The sequence below is a fragment of the Cupressus sempervirens genome, chromosome 5, assembly GCF_028749045.1.
Source record: "Cupressus sempervirens isolate cs-2001-9-10 chromosome 5, ASM2874904v1, whole genome shotgun sequence".
NCBI lineage: Eukaryota > Viridiplantae > Streptophyta > Pinopsida > Cupressales > Cupressaceae > Cupressus > Cupressus sempervirens.
In genome coordinates, this window is record NC_143122.1 from 764,370,411 (window position 1) to 764,376,452 (window position 6,042).

General features: G+C 33.1%; 1 long non-coding RNA gene and 1 pseudogene across 1 annotated transcript; both read right to left on the reverse strand.

Moving 5' to 3' along the window:
* Positions 1-416: 416 nt before the first annotated feature.
* LOC149558148 (cyclin-A2-2-like) lies at positions 417-2,497 on the reverse strand (annotated as a pseudogene).
* An 808-nt stretch (positions 2,498-3,305) lies between these two features.
* Positions 3,306-4,352, reverse strand: LOC149558149 (uncharacterized). The gene is made up of 4 exons (XR_016352440.1): positions 4,272-4,352; positions 3,906-3,975; positions 3,641-3,701; positions 3,306-3,490 (listed from the first exon to the last, which is right to left on the reverse strand). It is a non-coding gene; the product is annotated as an uncharacterized LOC149558149 (long non-coding RNA).
* Between the last annotated feature and the right edge of the window lie 1,690 nt (positions 4,353-6,042).

Below are 6,042 nucleotides of genomic sequence, written 5' to 3' on the forward strand. Positions count from 1 at the left end.
TTAAATACAAGGATTAGATTTTTATAATAGACCATCTAAAATAAACTAAAATTAGTGGTTTTCTATAGATCTGAACACTGGATATTGACATTTGTACTGGTGACAAGTTAAATCATTTCAACTAGACTATATAAAGCATTTGAGGACCTGAAAAATAAATTCTTTCAGCCATTGCCATTTGCTAAACATATATGGAGAACAAAATAATTAGGATTGTCATGCAAATAGTACATATTATAGACTTTACATAGATTAGACTTTGAAAATAGATAATGTGAAAAAAATTAAAGGATGTCAATTATTAAACAATCTATAGATTTCAACATTGAAATTTGATATATCTGTTGGTAGTGAGCTTAATATCATTCCAAATTAAGAGCCACTCAACCCTCAATATATTAGCTTCAACTTCATTATTATTGGTTTTCCAAGAACTGAGGAGAAATTAAAGTTGGGGGAGACGTGTTTGCTACACATTTGAATTATAAATACAAAAGAAAGATGCTGGAAATTATTGACCATGGGGGTGATAAATTTAGAATTTTAAATGCTAGAAGATATTTAGATACCTTGTGTTGGCGATACTTCTTCCTGAGTGCATTCAACACACACCCTTTGCTATTTAGTTGTAAATTATGCAATGCATGAATATAGTCCTTCATCTCTGATACTTTATAGTCTATGTAATGTTCTAGCATAGGATTTTGAAGATCGAGGACAATAAAATCCTATTCAAATTTTAGTACAGACAAGACCAAACAAAAGAATGACTCGATGGAATTTACATTACCCAAGGGCAAGTTCCAGGATCAAGAGTCATCCTTGCCACAAATATAGCTGATGCATCTATCATTGATGAAACATAACAAAGAAAGTCATACTCAACAAGGGTGAGTTTAGCAAGAAAATTGCCCATGAATTCCAAATGTAGAGATGGAACCTGAATGACAAAAATTATGAAGGTAAGAATAAAATACTTTTATATATTAAATAATTTTATCTCCCACATACAACAAAAGAAAACTAGAATGTAAAGCTACCTTATATCATGTTTGAGCGGCACAGGCAAAGCGCCTATTCGAATTGAGAAGGGAAAATGAAAAATGAGTACAACATTAATTTATCATGATTTTTCTGTAGCTTGCACTTGAATATATCAATGTTTTTGTTTTTCATGTTAACTTCGATGAAAATAGTCACCAAGATTGCTCCACAAAAAACATTACCTGAGAAAGCTCTTAGTTGTTGGTGTTGTCAGATCATATCGCAAATAGGTTAGGACATCAATCTCCATTTCTAACACCTATTAGTATTAAGATAAGGATAATTCTCATTTTAAGAATACCGTCCAAGAGAGATGTGACAAATCATCTTGCAATACAAAAGGAAAATTGTACCTCTTCCCTTGTGTAAGTATTATCTATAATGTAACAAAATTCTTCCACATGTGGAGCACAAATTTCTTCGTACTTCTTGAAAGTGACATCAAAGCAGTAGTTAAAAACTAACCAAAGAAAAGAAAAGAAAAAAAAAATGTTATAGTAGGCAAGAAGTAAACACGAGGCAACAAGCATGCAAGTAACCCCAAGAAGCTGAAGCTTTTGTCTATTCACAACATTTGCAGAGAGAAACTAATCAATATAGGACACAGTTAAGTAAAGTGTATCTGGCACAAGCTTGTACTCCTCAGCAACCTGTTACAACAATCTAATTTTGAATTGATTATATAAAATTAATTGCACAACTACAATAGGGAAAAATAAATATACAGATAGCATGAAGAAATGCAATAAGCAACAAACTGCAACAAGCCAATCAACAAGCATGCCCCTCATATTTACATTGATCTCTTGTTGAATTGTTTCAATGTAAGAAGGTAATGCTTGCCATTTTAGCTGAAAAGGTAATTGATGACTATAAGTATTAATCAAAAGAAGCTTTAAGAAAATGTCATAAATTCAGTCTAGCTTGACACATGAAAACCGATAACTTTTTTGCTTCATGTACCTATAGTACTTCATTTAAGCTTAGAACATCAACAAAAATTTGCAATTTTTAGTAAAGATATGTATCAACTAAATCTATATCTAGAACACCACATAAAAACAAAGTAATTCACAACTTCCTCTGTAGAACATTGTAGATCCATCCAAGAATCTATAGTTATATGCCTATAACAAAAAATTTACAACAATAAGCTGAAGTTGTTAAAAGCATAATACATCTAACAATACTGAGAATTATACTAACAAGCATTAGAAAAGTGCATGGAAAAAAATCAGCTCAATTGAACAATATAAATTTTTCGGACCAAGAATAAAAGATCATTGTGAATAGAAAAAGCCTCTATAATGTGTAATTTATCATAAATTTCTGTGGCATAAGCAGTACACATCTAAGGATCACCATGGTCCAAATCAATATCAATATAGTGAGAAAAACTTGAGCAAGCCACACCTTCATGAGGTTTGACTAGAATGGCAGGAACTCCTGACATTTGTAGAAGTCAAAACTATGAGTAAAAAGGAGAAAGAAGAGAATTTGGAAAAATTGATCAAAATAAAAAACAAAACTTAATGAACTATATGTTTAGGTACTCTTAATTAGTTTACGAAATCCTAGTCAAATTACCTTGTTTTGAATTGTTCTTGAGCTCTCTCCATATGTGCTGATTTTTGCAAATTTGTTCCTTTAGAGAAGACACTAACGCCTCATTAGCACATGCTGAAGCGTTTTCTTTATTTGTTTCGGCTACAAGTTGTTTGCATTGTAATTGCACTAGTATATTTTCTGCAGTTGTAGTTAGATCTTAGAATTAGCCTGTATATCTTGCGCATTCTCTCTATTACTCTTTTTTTCACCAATCCCAACATCATCATTGGAAGAATGATCCTTGGAATGGCAAGGAACAAGTATCATATCCTTTTCAATTTCTGCAACTTTGGTATCTGTATTGACATTCTGAATAATTCCTTGGCATTTTCCTTTGCTATTGTTACCCAGGGATGCAGCCTAAGCTCAAATCACAATACAAATAAATTATATATATCCGAAAGGAAAGTGTAAACTATTCAACATACAATAGTGAGAATTTCTTCAAGTGAGAACAGAGGAGATATGCTACAGATATTATCAGGTTCTCTTGAAGATTCTGTATAGGCTGCCTGGTATAGGATTGCTTATTTGATTGTCCCCTTCACTTTTTAGTTCTATTTTTCTTCATTTTTGGCTATTAGAGTTCCCTTTAGCACACCTGTTGAACTATTATAAAATGAACATTGCAGTCTTATTGACCTACATTCATTATTTAGGAACGATAGTATTGTTCTTTTATGATTATGTTGGTGAATTCCCAGTACAACAGGTCCATCTCAGATGCATGATAGAGGAGTAATGATTTAAAATTTGTAAAACTGGATGTATTTTAGACACCTACCTTGAGTAGAAGCTGGCTTGACAGCATGTCTTCTTCTTCACGGTTCCTTAACCCCTGTACAATATAACCAACAGAAACAAAAATTCAATGATCGACAACAATCACTAATTATAATATATGAAAAAAAAACTGTCCTAGATCAAATTCATGCATAAAAATAGTTCCAAATGTGAAGTTCCTCTCCTTTAAACAATGAAGACACACCTTTGAAAGTGTGATATCAGATCTCCACATATGGTGCGATGTTCTTGCCGATACATAACACCTATGACAGAAATCACAAAGTAACACGAACATCCAAAATGAGCAACACTTGCAATAATGCTCAACTCGTTGTTACCAGATCTCCCAATACAAATTTGTAAAACATGTGTCATTTACCCATATAACATCCAAGTGAGTATCTTATGTCGATAACTTGATAGAAAGCTAAACTCCCATCATGCCCAAGGTAGAAATAATATTAAACCTATGCTCTCCACGCTTTGAAGCATTAGATGATAGTGCTCCTGTAAAGCCAAGGCCAGATACTGGAATTCCTGCTCTAAAAAGTTTCCAAGAATACCATGTCTTAATATTACTAGCGATTAGAAACAATGAAATTGCACCAACATAAACACTCAAACCTGCCCAACTCAAGACTGCCTAGCAATCCATCAAGACTGTTTTCTCCGCTATATGAATTATGTGCTTAACTCATAGAGTATACGACCAAAATAAACCTTGCGAAAGAATCAAAACATAAAAGGAATCCTAAAGGTTTCCATTTGTTTGCATTGAAAATGGGTCAATTTTACCAGAGAGAACTACTATTTAAACATAAAATACCAAGTACCTGTCATGGCAAGTTTTAATGCACGGTTATATGCTAATAAAGCCATGCTATCTGAACTTTCTTGGGCTGCAAAACTTGTTGGAACCTATTAGGAGAATTTTAAACACAAGTATCAATACCAGTCAATGCAATCATAACATAAAAATTAACCTGCCAAAGATGAAATCGACATCAACTTCAGAAAGGTCAAAACAAAAATGCATTTGACGAAAAATATTCTTATAATACATTCCTAGAGGAACGAAAAATATTCGAGTAACCTATCTACATTAAACATCCAAAACACAAGAAAAGAATGAGAACAATAGGTTACAAGGCATTGGAGTATAGGTATAGCACAAGCTAAATAACTTCAACGAGAAGCATGCCCACTCAAAAAAAAAAAAATTGAGGGAAAAGCATATAGACAGAAGAATGTATATTATCTTACAGCATTGTAGAGCAATTAAGAAAATGATGTTATTACAAAAAAGGTTCATTAATTGGAGTTATTTGGGACATATCCATGAAAATTGAGTTGTCCAAGGTTAGATCAAAGAAAAAAAGTCCAACAGTTAAAATTAGTGGATGCAAAATTGCATATATTGGTAACCTTCCTCGAGTTGTTAACGAAGATGATATCAGACAATTCTTCAAGGACTCTAAAATAGAGTCAGTAAGTTTAGCATCATATAAAACAAGGCTCCGCCACCAAGGAACCAAAAGATGACTATATGTTCAAGGAAACAAAAAAGACCACATTGACTATATGTTCAAGGAACCAAAAGATGACTGTAATGAGACTATTACAAGCGAAAAAACTTCAGTCTCATTAAAGAGAATTGGGATGTGTGTTTGAAGACTTTAAAAAAAATTCCAAATTTCTTTGAAATCGAAACCTCTTGCAGCACTCTTAATCATAAATGCCATACCACTTTAACTCGTTGTCAGTTTCATAGTCACTATCACTGAGACCCTCATTTTTATATTGATACATCATGTGACCATCATATTTATATTGATATAGCACTCCAAGAACATATTCACCCTTGGTACCTTAATTTTCTTAGCACATTTTTTTACCTTGTCAATTCCTTTTTTAGTAATGAAATTCCCATAGATAAAAAGTCGACTGAAATCAGGTTTGTCTGCAACAACCTCTGCAGCAACCTTAGCCCCAATTCTAGAGATAGTAGTAGTACTCAAATCAAGCACTCTAAGTTTCTCGTGACCTTTTGAAATTGCTTTGCATATCATGATTTTTCCATCGTCCTTGAGTTTGTTTTGTGCTGCAACAAACTTTGTCAACACGCTTTTTTCAGCAAGGCATGTAGCCAAAGCTGGAGCCACTTTTGGAGTGATACCATTTCTAGCAATCGTAAGAACTCTTAGAGATGGAGCAGCATCCTTGAGGCTGTCCACAATGTCAATTGTGCCTTCATCCTCAAGATTTATATAGTTTAAATGAACTTTTGTGAGACCTATTTTTCCATGGATGACTTGGCTCAGAGAAACACCGCCAACTTTCCCAAACGTGTTATCTGATAAATTGAATGTTTTCAACCTGTTGCCTTGGCTCAAAGCTCCTACTAAAGCTTTAATACCTCAGATACCTATACAACTTCCTAAGAATTCAAAATCCTCCAAAGCAATGCATTTTTTTACAAGTACTAAAAGGGCCTCTACAATATCAATGTTTCAGTTCAAAAACAATAATGTCAACATTAATAATCAGCCATCATCAATTAAGATTAAATATCATCAAGAAAATCATCATCATTCATCTGTTGCA